The 16,377-nt window shown below is 40.9% G+C and overlaps 1 protein-coding gene across 1 annotated transcript in view; it reads left to right on the top strand.

Annotated features, from left to right (window-relative positions):
* Positions 1-16,377, top strand: part of LOC109146432 — a 1,056,471-nt gene that overhangs the window by 1,034,094 nt on the left and 6,000 nt on the right. The gene's annotated exons all lie outside the window — the stretch shown is intronic.

Raw genomic sequence — 16,377 nt, forward strand, 5'->3', positions numbered from 1 at the left:
TAAAACAAGGCAGCAAACCACAACCTCATGTGTACTAAACAAGAAGTATCTGGGACTTGAAAAAGACCTCATGATAAACACATCAAAACCTTAGGTGGAAAGATGGGATACGACAAGTGGTTAAATTATTTCATGTAACATTCACACCCCTGGCAATTATGCTGTAAAATGTTGTCACTTTTCAGGTGCTGGAAGAAATGGCATTAGCAAGGCTTGGAGCAGATAGAGTTGCAAACCCTTTGAACAAGGGAGGCTGAGGGGACATAGAGTTTTGAACTAATAAAAAATACTAAATACTTTAAGTTTGGGTGTATTTTAAAAGTATATTTATATTATTCACACAGCAAATCCCCAAGCTCCACCCTAAGAATCAAAATGTTCATTCATACCTCTTCTTGCAGAAATGTGTACAAAAAAGAGAGTATTTTGTTTTAAGCCACACAAATAGCACTCGCCAAGGAAATGACTGCAAGTCCATTAGTTACAATATAGATGAAATTTTGCAAAGATGAATTTTTGAAACCCCTTTAGCTCATGAAGCTGTATCAAGTTCCTGATTCCTGCACAGAAGCAGAAGCTTCTGTGATTCTGTGGCTGGGTACCTGGTTGGTTTGAGAGTAGAGTTTGGCCCAGTAGTTCCAACCAACATTTTAGAGTCACAGTCTTCATCAAAGCAGAGCACATATCCTATATCCTCGAGGATTTCTGCATGTCAAACTGAGACTTTAAAGTTTATTAAGGAATCCAGATTTTTAATCCCATATGGAACAGGAATCCAGTATAAAGCATAGTAGGGCTTTAACATTGAGGCTTTTAGCTAGAATACTTTGTATCTTCTATTCATAAATAAAAATATACTGCTTTGTCAATAGGACATACTTGCATTTTTATAGCAGCTTTTTTGTGTTTCCAGTTTTCACACTAACCCAGGATCCTAATTTACTATCCACCTCGAAGAAATTCACATCTGAATGCCATTTTTCTTCTTACTACTTCCCCCTCACTGAGCATCAGTCACAGCCGAGTTTCCTCTGCATCAGGTCAGCACTTCAGGCTTTAACATTCCTGTTTGCAAGTGAGCTGCTGCCGAAAAGCACCTGTGTGAGTTCAAGTTGTCATTTGCTCCTGGTCGAGAAGGACATAAGGGCTCCAACCATGGATGGTGCTTCATAGTCTGAAAGGAGCAAATTAACCTTCATCATAAAATATTCCTGCCTGTTCTCCAGTTATTACCATTTATGATACAACAGCACACAGAAAAGCCAAGCAAGACAAAAAGCTTCACAAAAGATTAAAAAAGGAAGTGGTTTTATATTCAGAGTTCCAAGCTTGAACCTACAAGGAATCACACCAGCTGCCTTTTCCAGATCAGAGGGACACAGAAAGCAATCAGCCTACAAGAAGTCACATGCAAAACCTTCATCTAGACACATACAAGCACAAGCCTCCACTCTGGTGTGTGAGATAATGGTGCACACACACACCAATGAACACGCTTTTCCACACAGCAGTTAGCAAAGGGGCATCATCTTTCTTCAGAAGTCCCAAATCTGCTCATTATTTTCAGTGATGCATTTTCAACCCTAAAAATCTGTCGTGAAGAGGGGTCGGGAAAATAAGGATACTCCAAGACTCAAAGCATCATTTCAGATGCTATTCTGGAATTATTCCTAAGTGAGGATTAGAAACCCAAAAGGAGCTTAACCAGCTTGTGTTTACATACAGAGAAACCTCGGCACAACAGGGGCTCTGCAGGATTCAGCAGGTTGCTTTCAGAGGTCACAGCTGCATATAGAGAGTGCTTGTTGTTCTCACAGACTGTTCTCGTAGTCTGTGGAGTCACAAATCCCTTCCAGGATTTGTAACCTTCTTCTGTTTCCCTGATAACGATGTTCTTAAATTAAGGATGCATTTGCCCTGTAGCATTTTCATTCCTATGGACACCTTCATAAGAATTATGGCTTCAGCTAATACATAAAAAGTTTAAGAATAGAAGAAAAGGCACCCTGAGCACATAAAAGCAAACAGAGAACGAGAGACAGGGTTACTAATAAGATTTGAAATCCAGGAGTAGTTTTACAGGGGGAGTGAGATGAAAAGCCTCACTCAGGTAGTGTCCTGTGGGCTGGAATACATCTTCCTCATACAGAGATTGATTTAACTAGATGAATCAGGGAAGAAGAGGGGGAAAGAGAGGAAGAAGGTAAACCCCCCAGGTATTTTAACTTATACTTAATACTCTAAAGACTCAGAAAATCCTGCAGAGGAAGGAATTTGGCTGACACTCTCTCCTGGCACACAATCTCCAAATGTAGGGGCTCTAGGGTCTGGAGGTGAAGAAACCTAATTTTGTTTTGCTCTTAGCTCTCAGAACACATGGACTCAGTGGGGCAGGCTTTGCTCCTTAGGATAAAGCACAGGTTGCTAATTACTCAAGGTTGGAAAAAAAGTCATTGCTGAGGAGGGGGGTCTTTTTGCTGACACTCAGATTCAGCTCCTGGGATGGCTCTGAGTGCAGGACCGAGCGCAGGAGATCAGCTGAAGCCCCATGACAGAGGCAGTTTTCTCCAATATTTTTTTCACACAGAGGCCACGTGAACTCTGTTTTCTGGTGGCTGGATCAGTACAGCAGACAGATCCTGTGGGTAGTGACCCTGGAAGGAGGTCTGCAAATAGCTGAGCAGATCAATTATTAAAGTAAGATATGAGAATAATTTCCTTACTGTTGCTGATGCTTATACATATCAGCTTCTGCAGAGGGGAAAATCCATTTTCTCACCCGCTTATCCTCTACTTGCTTCAGAGACCTTCTAACTTAGAAAATAAGGTCAACCCATTCAGGAGAGTGGCAGAAGACCACAGACATACAGATACATCTCACACAGCTGCTTTATTACAGCATTTTGCTTTCCTCATTCCAACACCAAGAAGTCGAAATGAAAGGATAAAAAAGACTAATTGGTTGACATAAAATCTTATGGCTCAACAAGTCAACATCACAGACTAATGGCAAAAATTTCCCTTTTTTCAGCTAAGGTGCTTTGTATCTCTCTGTCAGCTGGCGTTTCTGGAAGAGATGTGAGAACCCTGCAGCACAGAGAATTTCACAACCTCTTGTGTGTTTTAACAAAGAAGCAGCATTAAGAGGTTACAAAGGTGGAGGAAACAGGGGTAACAGGCTCTGCTTTGCTTTCATGCAAAAGCAAAGGGAAGGGATGGCCTGAAACAGCTGATTTGTTGATGGCAGCGGGAAAGGAAACAACCAGATCGACTTTGTTTATGCTGTATATGGAACAAACATGAAAATTCAGCCTTCTGGATAAGGAAGCTCACAAGATTTCTACAGTAAGGAGAAATTAAGTATTGCAATGAGGAAGATGGATAAAGGGAGAGAAAATGCAGAATCAGAGGCTTTTTTCTTTTAGCCTCTTGAATCATATATTCCGCTAAACCAGCCAGGGCAATACACAGGACCACAGAAGCAAACACATTTCTTTTGCTGCTGCTGGTTTCAAAAGTGGTTCTAGCACTCCCTAGAGCCAAAAAAGTGTATTTGGTTCTACTCTGTCTCCAAGTGAGTAAATTACATGAAGGAGGTATATTTGTGTGACACTGTAGTAAGTGAAAGCCAAGCTTTTATGCACAGATACACTTTTGTAGCCCCCTGGGCCTGATTCAAATTGATTCACATGTCACATACTTCTCCTTTTGAAAAGCAGCTGCAAGAAACTTGCCACTTTAACTAGAGTTAGAAATAACTCCAGCAGACTGCAGAAAGGAATTACTCTTCTCTCCCACCTGAGACCTGCCTGCTTGAAGCAGTAAATATTAAATGTATCAGGACACTAAGGGACATTTCTGTAACTCAGATTAAAAATTAAGTCAGTTCCCAATATAATGAGTTCCCTGGCAATGCCTGGACTTTCTACTAGTGCACTTGGAGCAGTTGAAAACTGAAGTGCTGTTTCCAGGGTGGCAAACAGGTGTAATCATGACACAATAACCCATTGTGTTCATTTACTGCAAAGACACCTATGCTTCACAATTCAAAAGAATAAGCCAATAGATTTTTCACTGTGAAATATCAGTTGTACACTTATGATCTCTGCAGAAAAGTGATGATTGCCTTGGCAATGTCTCGTAGATTCCTGCAGTAGCCTCTGTTTGCATGTCTGATAGATATACTCATCCTTCATTTCCCTAAAAATAAATAATTGCAAAAATCTCTGTAACTTTTGTTTCCTATGCTCTTGCTTTTGAAAAAAAAATGCCTGGAATGGAGGAAGAGATGGTGATGACCACAATGGGACTGTTAGCTTGTAAGAGAAAGCCTTCTGTAACACTAAAAGCTTTTTTATTTCCTAGTGCTAGGAGATTTATCAGTCATCAGGGTATAAAGCACTAGGAAGATACTGAGCTGCATGGGAATTATTTTAAACACAAAAGTATAGTCACACATTTTTAAAGCCCCTGTCTTATCTCATATTTTTCCCCTTGGCATATATAAATTACCAAAAGAAGCATCTGAGAGTCAAGATGGAGCATGGTCCTGAGGATGAAGATCAGTCTTCTATTGCTGATTTTGCTCATGGTCTCTTTTTCTTTTTTTCTTTTTTTCTTTTTTACCTTTGGAAAAAATTATGTTCTTTTTTTGACTGGTGGCCTTCATCTCAAAACTGGGAATAACTACTTGTCTCGTGGAGGAGCTCATTGATTTCAGTGGAATAAGCACTACTGACAGCTCAGACACATGCTGTGAATCACAGATCTAGTAGGCCAATAAGGGGGGTTATTATGTTTGTCTCAATAATGTTTTCAGCCCTTGAAGTACTACCATGCCATTAAAACACCTTTCTTGGAATAGGGAGTCAAGGGCCACAATGGAACCAAGAGTGCTCTACTTTGTCCCATCCTCATTCCTGAACATTACTGTCACAGCAAAACTAATACTTTCTGCCTCTTCTTTCAAGTATTTTGGCTTCTACGAAGGGAGAGCATTAATGGGGGGCATTAAAATTTGTAGGATGTAGAAGACATAGATCTCTCCATGCTAGATATTCATGTGTAACATCTAACTCCATCATTACCACCAAAAAAGAGAAGAGGAATAAAGAGAAGATATGTGCATTCCTGCTGGTGTTAAGAACAAAAGGAAACAATCGAAAACTGCACACAATATTCCAGGTGAGGCCACCACAGCGCAGAGCAGAGAGGGACAATCCCCTTCCTGGCCTGGCTGCCAATGCTGGGCCTGATGCCCCCAGCACAGGGATGTCCCTCCTGGCTGCCAGGGTCCTGCTGACTCAGACCCAACTTTCCAACAAGGAACCATCTGGTCCCTTTCTGCAACACTCCTGTTGCTTTAACTTGAATCAAAGGAATAATGTTAAGGTGGTGGAGCTATCTCTACAGCTTAGTTCACTTCTCTCTTGCTTGATTAATAGTATAGTCAGTTTGTTTGGAGGCATTAGTTGGCTTTAGCTGCCTAAAACGAGTTCAACACACAAGGACCTTGAATGCTTTGGGTGAGGTTAGTGATGTCCTCTCCTTCAGCATCAGAGACAGGTTTCCCTCCACAGGTTTCTGAGTGGAGAGTCAAAGAGCTGCAGCTAAACTGGCAGGGATTGCTGGGCCATCTCATCAGAAAAACAGGAGTGATTTACCCACTGGTCAGAGCTGTTCCTTTGGTCAGCAAGAGGAAAAAGATAAGCCATCTGCTGGCTCTTGTGCTTTCTTACTTCCCACTTCCTCTTACAGAGAGTAAATTGGAGCACTGGGCAGTAACCACCACGATCCACCCCCAAATACAGAGTGTTGCTTTGTTCAGAACTCCTAAAAGTCATGGCTTTTTAGGTGCCTCCAACTGCTTGCTTCTTTCAGGGGCTGTAGCATGTTTTGGCTGGCATTAGAGTGTCACCTGTGCTTGCTTTGCCCTCATGCCACAAAGGCAAGGGGAAGAGCCCAGCAAGGTGTCTGTCAGCTCTGTTTCAGACATTTCATGTGACTAAATTTATTTGGGTTTAGGTGGGAAAAGGAAGGAAGATGGAGAAGGAGAAAGACTGGCCTCCTAAGCACTTAACTTTACTCCTATGCACACCATCTAGCAATGATTTCTCTAAAAGTCTTTTTTTTTGTTGTTAAAAATTAAAGCAAAAATATACAACATGGTATGTGAACATGCTCTGTGAAAAGTTTTGAGGCACACACAGCTCCAGCCAGAGCAGGGCAGAAGTTTATTTCTGCAATTCTCATCACACAGGAAAAACAAAGAGGGACACTCTCTTAAATAACAAAATAAACAAATCCTTCCAGCCAGAAATCATCACAGTCAATGAGGGTCTTCAAATCCATGACAACTTTCAGCTTAATTCATTGTTAAAGAGTTTCTGAAATGCAAACTAGAATTCACTTTAATGTGTATCTTTCACAGTGCTTGTCTTCCTGTTTGCCCACAGGATTCCTGCTGGAGAAGGTTTGGGGTTTTTTCAGCAGAGCTAATGCTGACAGAAAGCTTTCTACAGAGAAGTAGGTGGACCATGAAGTGCTTCTTAGGATGGAATGTATTTGATTACAATTAGCTGGGTATTTTCTCTGTACAGCTGAACCTGTGCTGGTTGCTCTCTGTCTCCAGCCATCTCCATGCATGGACTATCCACAGCAGGAAGAAAAAACCTGCAGAACACAGCAGAGAAGGACAGAAACTTCCATATTCCTTCAGACATGTGCATTACCCACTGTAAAATGTAAAAAAACCCAAAACTAAAAAACACAGCAAAAAGACAACAGAAGCAAGCAAGAATCAGAACAGACCTCAGCCACGAGTCTTGGTCATCCACCTTATGAGATACAGGATCATACACATAACCTAAATATGTTGTGAAAATCCCAGCAATTGGGCCAGCAGCCGTATCAAAGACCATACTCACATTTTCAAAGGGCATTAGCAGAATTTTGCTGCAGAGAATTGCCAGGTGGGAATATAATTAATTTTCATCCTATCTACAGCAGATTTGTTAATGGTAAAGAAACATTTAGTTTCCTGACTCTGATACAAGTAATGAAGTTTTTATTCGGCACCTTGTGTTTCCCCCTCTATGGCAAGCCATTTACGATGTGAAATTTCTTTCAAGGGGGTGACGAGCTGGAGGAGTTCCAGCCAGATGACAAGCAAGATGGATGAAGAGCAAGAAGATTGTGATGGATGCTGTTAAGGAATATTGGACATGGGACTGAAGCTGTCTGGAGCTAACTGCTTATCACTAGTTACTAAATCGGCTGAACCCTTAGGCTGTAGGCTGTGAACTGTCATGCAGATATGTTGAACTTTTGAGCTTTTATCTACTTCCCTGAAAGAGGGACCCAAGAGATAGCTGGAGCTGGAAGATAAGGAAGTTCCAGCTATCAGCAGAAAACACAGCCTCAGAGCTAAGATACGATAACAGTATAGACCACCCAGAGACAACGAAGAGACCTGATGAGCAACAGGAAGACCCCAGACCCTGATATTATTGGTCTGAACTGCCACATAAGTGTTTGGAAACTCAGACTGTTTAATTGCCCAGGAACTTCTTTTTTCAGGATCCCTCCCCAAAGGTACCCAGCTTGAGCTGTTTCTGCTGCTGTGCAACTTTCTTGGATTAAAAGCCTGAGATGCTGCTATGGGATACCTTGGGAGGAGAAGTTTCTTTAAAAGATGTAATAATACCTTACTAAGAGCAAGAATATCCAAGGTTAGGAGGGGGGGAGGGGGAGGAAAAATAGCATAAAATCACAAGGCAGAGTAGTTTCTATTTCAAACTACCTGTTACTCCTCCTTCCCTCCAAAGTGTGTGCAGCAGCCCATAAAGGTCTAAGCAGTGACCAGGACTTCTCTCCATCACTCCCTGACAAGCAAACATAAAACACAAAAACCAGGAACCCAGCAAGAGTTGTGAGATGACCAAAACATAAGAACTGAGATCAAAGAATACCAAATAACCTGGACACGGGACACACAGAATCATGCCTCTCACCTTCTGAGAAGAAGAAAGTGCCAAATCTTTGTTATTCATACCCAGAGAAACAGGATACACTGCAAAATTACAGATACAGCTGCAACCTTCATCGTTCTGCTTCAAAAGCAAAATTTCTCATTTTTTAAAGGCCATTTATGTGTACTTGTAATGCAAGTTATTAAATCTAGAATTATGTTTAACTCCCACTTGGGAAATTAAGAAAATTCTAATCTGTGTTAACAGGTGACCTGCACCTATTACCTTAGGACTCAGAAAACCCATTTCATGTGTTTTTTCTGAAATCAGTTTCGGTCTGGGTTAATATACAGACTCAGCTTAGAATTGAGACTATGTCAGCTGACTGGCAGACACTGACCTTGTCAGATCTCTTACAGCCTAAAGCTTCTACATGCAAATTTAAAAGACATTTTTCTTCAGTTTAGCAAGATCTGGCATCTGAATTATGCACATCCACACCACCTTTATGAAGAAGTTCACAGGGAATTTGGTTGAAAGGAAAATGAAAGTTAGTAAGATACTTCCCATCCTCTTTTGGGGAGTAATTTTTTTGCAAGCAGGGTTTTATTCTGAAAGAAAAAGAATCTGTTCTTGGAAAAACTAAAGTAAAATAAAAATGCTTCTGTCTATCATGGGAGCCCATCAGAACACCAGATGGGCATCAATGCACATTCTACCATCTCTCAGGATTTGGGGATGGACCATTAAAAAGCTATTGATGGCTCATAGAAAATGTGGAAACAATCCTATTTAGAAATCATTCAACTTATGCATTACACATGCTCTGAATTTCTTTCCCCTTGCACTTTATTACTAAGGACATATGAATGAAAGTTTTTAAACACCTCATCTGTTCTTCTTCTGCTCCTTTCCATCCCTGAGCCTCTTTTCAAAGATGGAGTTACTGGCTGTAGTAGAAAAGAATGTTGTAGAAAAGACAATTGAATTTCTTATGGGAAAAGGGAGCATAAGAATGTCAAAAGAATGAACAGATTCTGTAATAAAGAGATGCAGAAAACATATTTTTCTTATATTGGAAAGACATATAACAGTGACATTCAAAACTCAGCCAGAGCCCCTGCTGAGAAAAGCACTTAACCACATGCTCAACTTCCAAGTGGCTGCTTATGTCCATCAAATTCAGCAGGGTGTGGGTGTCTGTCTGCAGCTCCTCAGCTGGTTAAATCACTGCTCAACAGGGGAAACCACTCACCCAGGGCCTAAAAGAATTATTCTTAAGACATGCACTGACTTCAGTCACTAGTACTCCATTTCTCAGTGGGGGTATTGTTCTAAAAACTTACTACATAACATTACCCTGAGAGTATTTTTTAATAAATTAACCAGAAATCTTTTACAAACTCATTTTCTGAATTACAGACCAATATTACCCAGCTGCCCAAGACTGAAATGTGTTATAGGAGGCAAAAAAACAGTTCCCACAAGGATTTGCTGCCCCTATATGCTAGCTCAAGTAAGAATGATATTTTGGAAAGGGATGTCCAAAAAATGCACCAAGTCACTTGTGTCTCCTGGAAAAGAACCATCAATAATTCTTACCCTTCAATATTCTCAAAACATTTTTCATCAACTTCTGTCACCTAATCAGGGCAATTGGAAGGGGTTTTTTTTACTTCAAGGCAGCCTTTGCAGCTTGCTGATAGCATTTTGTGCAGCAGAAGGTGTCTTTCTTTTATGATACAGCACACCTCTATCCTCAAAGATCCAAACGTAGCAGATTAATCCTGACCCCCCTCCATCATATTACTATGGTCATTATTTCTACAGAAATTATCCAATGGTGAAATAGCCTGTTCAACACTTCTTCCATGGGATGAAACCTCTAAACCCATGTCTGCCTGAAATTGTTCTTAAAGTAAAATTCCTAAGGGATCTGCATCTAAAGTTCATAAAGCTTGTCTCCAGCTATAGGACCTCATTATCACAATCTTTCTCACAGAAACTCACAGAATATTCAGATGAGATTTTGAAATTACTGTTTTGCATTACTTATTTAGATGCCATTCCTGCATAAACATTTAACTAGTTTATTTAGAAACTGCCATCACTACCATCATGATGCTGAAAGATGTATCTCAATGCAAATTCTGTAACAGTGAAGAACTAATTCTGTTACCATAAAAGCCGATTAAAAAATCAGCCAACTGAACTGTGTTGCTCCTAATAGCTATTTAAATGGGAAATCTAATTTTGGTTTAGATTAAACACTGTATTTCAAAAGAAAAACTTCATCTAAATATAATTGGATGAAATTATTTTGAACCAGTGCCAAAGTCTACTAGTTGAATGCAGCTCATTATGGCTTTGCTCTTCAGTTGGAATAACCATTAAAACTCAAATCTCATGTTTGGTGGATTCTAAAGGGTATTTTAGTCACTTCAACAGGGGTCACACAATCCTAATCCCTGTACACAGATTTACTGTTTCTGTGTTTGTTATTCTGTCATGAGAGGACATCAAGGAGTCACAGAATCACAGACTGGCCAAGTTGGCTGATCTGGAAGGATATGGCAGATGGGACAACCAATTGTGAGGACAAAAGGTTTGCTACATGATACAGAGTAGTAAAAGGTGCTGTCTAGACAGAGTTTTGACCAAAACCTACCAAAAATGATCAAATTTCTAAATTACATCTACTAAAGCCAAGAGCAAAATACCCCAGAAGTGACAAGCCTGTTGAATTACACTTCCTTCCGAGTTTTTGTGAAGAGTAACAGTGTTCCAAAGCTTTGAAAATAAACTGCAGTTGATGCCTTAGGTTTTAACTTTTATGTTTTTCAAATCCTGTACTGCCTAGTGTGTAACTGAAGTTTCTTGTAGCCTGTTAACTTCTGCTCTCTCATGCTGGGTAGAGATAACAAAGCCTCTCCAGGCCTGCTCTCCAAGGACACTCCGACTGTCCTAGGCCCAAAAAGTGTAAACCAAAAGCCTCTGAGAAGGGAGTAAGATGAGGGGAATTACATCATTAAACTGAAGCTCTAATTGGAGAATTAACCGTGATATGCAAATGAACCAAACCTATAAAATTGTGAAGAACTCGTGACCTGGGGTCCATCTTGGGGTCCATCTTGGCAGTAGCCTCTGGCTCCCCAGGGTGTACCTTTGAAGGCCTTTCAAATAAATACCTACCTTTATTCCCTTACTCCTGTCTAGTCTCTGTTTTTAGGTGGTCTCTCAAGGCATCAGTGTAATCCTTCATACTTCAGTTTTCATTATATCCCTTTGTACTTACAGACTCATTCCAGACAGAAAGAAAAGGGATTGCTCCCAGCTGCATGGCTGATCCCAGATCACCATCTCAAATCAGACAGGGCATTTATAGAATCACAGAATGGTTTGGGTTCAAAAGCATCTTCAAAGCTCATCTGGTCCAAAATCCTTGCAATGAACAGGGACATCTTCCACCAGACCAGGTTGCTCAGGGCCCTGTCCAATACCAAATGTTTTCTGGCTGGGCCATCTATCAGCTCTCTGGGCAACCTGTGCCAGTGTTCCACCACTCTCCTTGTAAAAAATTTCTTCCGTCTATCTAGGCTGAAGTGTAAAACCATTACTCCCTGTCCTATTGCCCTTAAAAAGGCTGTCCACATTACTCTTATAGCCCCTTTAAGTCTTGAAATGTGGAAATAAGGTCTCCTTGGAGCCTTCTCTTGTCCAGGCTGAACAACCCCAGCTGTCTCAGCCTTTCCTTGAAGGAGAGATGTTCCATCACTCTCATCACTTTTGTGGCACTCCTTTGGACCTACACAGACAGATCCATGTCTTCCCATGCTGGGGACCTCAGACCTGGGTGTTGATATTGGAAGTAACATAGAAGAGGGTCAGAGATTTGGTATTTTGTAAGCAAGCACACAGTATCATCAGTTATCTTACACGACTAATCCAGGAGGTGGGTACTTAGCATACATCACACTCCAAACCATTTAGTCCTGCCAATAACTTTGATATCGTGGCTTTCTTCCCCATAAAGCACATAATTTTATACTTAAAAACCTACAAAAATATTAACAAGACTCTCATTAGTAAATTGCCTTGTTTGCCCTATCCTGGTTCCTGAGAAAGAAGAGAGAACATAACTAGAATAACATCAAAACCAAATATTATTTTATGTCTGAACCTTCCTTTGTTTCAGTGTTGACCATAGCTCTAATTGGAGTGTTGGATACAGGCAGTTTTCTTCAAGTTTAGCTTGAAAAATCTGCCTGGCATTTTCAACTGAAATTTTTACTCTAGCTCTAAAGACTCAGAATGTGTCTATCTCCTCTTTAATGTGCTCATTTCTGCAGTATACTTCCAGGAAAAGAAAATCTAAGAAAAATAAAAGCTTTTACAGTCAAAGAAGAACACATATTCTTAAAACTAAACTTGGCCCTGACTTATTTCAAATATCTGTTTGCTTTTAAAACTGTTCTATTTTTATTGGAAAGAAATGCTGCAGGTGCCCATCCCAAGGGCCACTGAACTACTATCACGAATTTATGGAGACAGAAATGACTAATCCTTCTGTGCTGTGGTGCACCACAGCATGGTGACACTATAGGGCCTTCCAGAAGCAGCATATAAAGAGATTTTTAAAAGACTTTTGCCCTGAAACCAGAGTGATGGCACTAGTTCTCTGAAGAGAGTAAAAAATCAGTGAGAGAAATATTAGAGAGTAGTTTAAGCTGTATTTAGTTATCTACCTGCAAATATTTATCTTAGCCCAACTTCTCTGACTCCCTGTGTAGTCAATAGATATTTCTCCTCAGTGGACAATCCCAAGCAGTGAGGACACTGAGGATCCTGTTTAGAGTCATACTCTGGAAAAACAACTCCTATTTTCAGTCCAGAGATACCTCTCTCATTCTGGCTGCTGCTCTCCAGGCAGGTTCCAACACCCCTTCCTTCCAATGGAGCCTGAAGGCAGGAGTCATTCAGTCCCAAAGGACCCATATCCAAGGTAGTCAGGCTCAGCAGAAATCTGGACAACAAACTCTGAAAGGGATTTTTCTGATCATATGCCAACTTCAGGATGCAATAAGTTGCAACCAGTCCTCAGATGGTGCTCTCCAGTGCCTGTAAGGAAACTGTGTGCACCAGATTGATCTGCCCTTTCCTTAGGCAATGAAATTAGGCAAATGAATCCTTCCCTGTGCTTTTATTTAGACACTAAGTGATACAACTAATACCTTCCAGTCACAATTTATTCCAATTTCATCATCTCTGGTGAGGAACACAGGAAAGGAGGGAAGAATGGAAGATAAATTCTGACATTATTTAAACCTATGCAATTATTTGCTTTCCAGATTCATGTCACAGTAAAACTGATAGCAGTGAAAGAGTAAAAGGAGCAGCTGAGGCACTTGGAAAATCTGGTATTTTCAACTACAAGGGCACTTTCCCTGGGTTTATATTGCTTCATTAGCAGAGTTTAGCTCATTACTCCACCTAGCAGGCTACAGAAAGAAGGATCAGTGTTAATATGGACAGATATAGGTGGCACCTAAGGGGTTAAAATGTTGTGTTTCCAGGTGAGGAAGTAACAAAGCCAATAATCCTAGAAAGAAACAGAGTAGGTAGAACAGTGTTGCATAAAACCCAGTGAGCTGGAGGGTATGAGTTACAATGCCTCTAAGTCTGGAGGAAATGGTCATTTTCATAGTGCCATTTATGCTTTGTGTTAAATGTATTTAGCTAGAGTTTCTGGCTTCATCCTTCCCCCAAGAATATAAATTAGTGTCCCCATGAAACCAAAGCTATCATGTTGTTGTGAGATGCAGACTGAGAGCACAGCTACAGATGCTTTTCTGGGGCAGTATAATTTTATATCACCATCTATTTCTTTTCTACATCTGATGGTTTATGCTGAGAGCAGACCTCAGCCCTGGTAATGGAAGCACAGCTTCTGTCCTGAACCACTTCCAGTCAAGTTCTGTTAATGGCAGAATCCTGGGTTGATTGTTTAAAATGACTTTTATTTAACTGCTCCCAGAAAGAAAAAGGCTCTGGAGCAGTGTCTAATCCATTGAGCTACCTGATCTTTCATTCTAGCAGAATGCAGGAAAACTCATTTTACCATGATAAATAAGTCCCTAGTAAACTCTAAATGAAAAGAAACGATGAGCTTGTTATTTGACTGTCACTTTTCATGTGTGTCAGATGAATGCAATTTCAAGACACTTTAATCGAAACTAAATTGTTTTATATACATGAATATTTGTCCATTTGAGACTCAGTTTTTACCTGTGTTGAAAAATGTCAGGATCCAAGCAGCTGTAATAGCAAGGGACACACAAAGTATCACAGAACTGATAACAAGAAGACAAAGGGGCCATCTCCCATCTGCTGCTCACCAGCATGGCCCTGCTTGTGCCAACAGAACTGAGATAATTCCTGGAAACTGGCTGTAAGGAATGCAAAACTGTAATCTGGCCCTGTTGGTATGAGAAGGAAGTCTGCTGTTCAGCTGAGGCTGCAAAAGCAGGGAACACAAGCAGAGGTGAAAAAGACTTGGGTTTGTTTCAAAGAGAAAATGGATGTTAGTGCTGGTGAGAAGCATCCTTGACTCTAATCCCATTTAGTGATTAGCTACCTATAGAGTGGTGAAATGCATCCTTTAGTTGTTTTGGACCAGCTGTGTGTTCATTTTAGCTGGTATCTCCTGGATTTTTTATCATAGTGAACAATCATTCCCATTTACCACCCCTAACCTCCCATCTCAGCTGGTCATCCTCCAGGCTGAAAGGATTAATCTATTGTTTCCTTAAACAGAAATTAACACCTGACACCCTTTACCACTATTTGTCATACATTTTCTAGTTTTTCTTTTACCTTTTCCAAGAGGGAAGACTAGAACTGGACACAGTACTCAATATTTAGATGTACAATACAAAACAACCACATTTTCTCATTATATTCTTATTTCCCCATACCCACTAATTCATTCAGGTCTTTCTTGCCACATGTCTTTGCATTTTACCACTCCATTTAATCTCATCCTAGTTTTGGCTAGTCTTGCACATTTTGCCTACATGGGTCACCAGCACATTGCAAAAACTTTATCTGAGATTCTGCCTGTGAGGCTGTAGCCCTGAAGAACAGGGAATAAATTCCCAATTCCCAAATTGTCCATTCAGAGATGAACAAACTCCAACCCAGAAACAACAACAACAAAAAAATCAGCTGTCGCAACTGTCCAGGCTGGTACAGCCAACTGGAATGAATTTCAAAAAATATTATTTCCCAGTAGCATCTGAGATGTCTTCGGATAAAGACATGATCCAGTTGCCACTGGAAACATTGAGCATTGGGATTGGCCATCAGTTCCTTCTCCTAACAGAGTGAATGATGGTTTTGTATGAAAAATCAGTGTTTTACAGCATTTTACAGCATTTGGTTACGAACAGGGGATGTCAAGTGGAACACTCCAGGAGCAATGACCTCCCAACCTAACAGGGAACCCATTCAGAGTTTAGGCCACCTCTGCCTATTGGAAAACAGGCAGGGAGTTGAGCAAGGAGGCTCAGGCTAGACCATCTGCCTGCTTAAACTGGTTTAAGCACCTGGAAGTTCACAGTTGTGCTAGGGAGGCTTTGATGTTTCATAGTGACCCCCAGATCCGGAATGAGAAGCTGTGCTGGTATGGAATTAATCTTTCCTCATTAAAAGACATTTTCATGAAGTACTTTTCTACCCACAGGCCATTGATCCCGAGGATTTAAGCAGCTTAAGTGTTTAGCTCTTATATTTCAATGCTTGTCCATTTTGTCTCCTAAGGGAGAACTTGTACCCTTGGTCCTTTACCTCCATCCCCACACTAACTGTCTCCCTCTCAGCACACAGATCTTCAGCGAGGGATAAGAAAGGTCTAAAGAAGCTACAAGGAGAGGGGGTCCACAGTGAAGGGACACCAGATCAGGGCATATTCCCCAGTGCCTTTGGGGAAACTGCTATCACTGCTACATTCTCTGGGGCGACAGCAGCAAACCAGAACTTGGTCCCTGTGAAGCTGATGTTGTTCTGAGGCAGCCACTCTGACAGTCTTGCTCAGGGTAGCACATGGAGTAGGTTTGCAGGAAATGCACGGGGGTCCTCATACTAACAGCATTTTCACAACAAAGCCTCAGGTGTTCCAAGTGTGCCCTGTTCCCTTCAGCTCCTCATTTGTCTCTCCTCACAACTCACTGCTTATCTCTGGAGTATGGTCCTGGCCCAAATCAAATCCATTCACAGCTGTTTCAGGGAAGGGAAGACATTGAATTGTACCGTTCAGTTGACATCTGTACTGATTCTCAAGCAAAACCACAAACCACCTCTCCAAAATCCTCTTCTGTGGAAAGCTACACCACAGCCACAGAAAGAGGAC

This window comes from Corvus cornix, chromosome Z (assembly GCF_000738735.6).
Source record: "Corvus cornix cornix isolate S_Up_H32 chromosome Z, ASM73873v5, whole genome shotgun sequence".
NCBI lineage: Eukaryota > Metazoa > Chordata > Aves > Passeriformes > Corvidae > Corvus > Corvus cornix.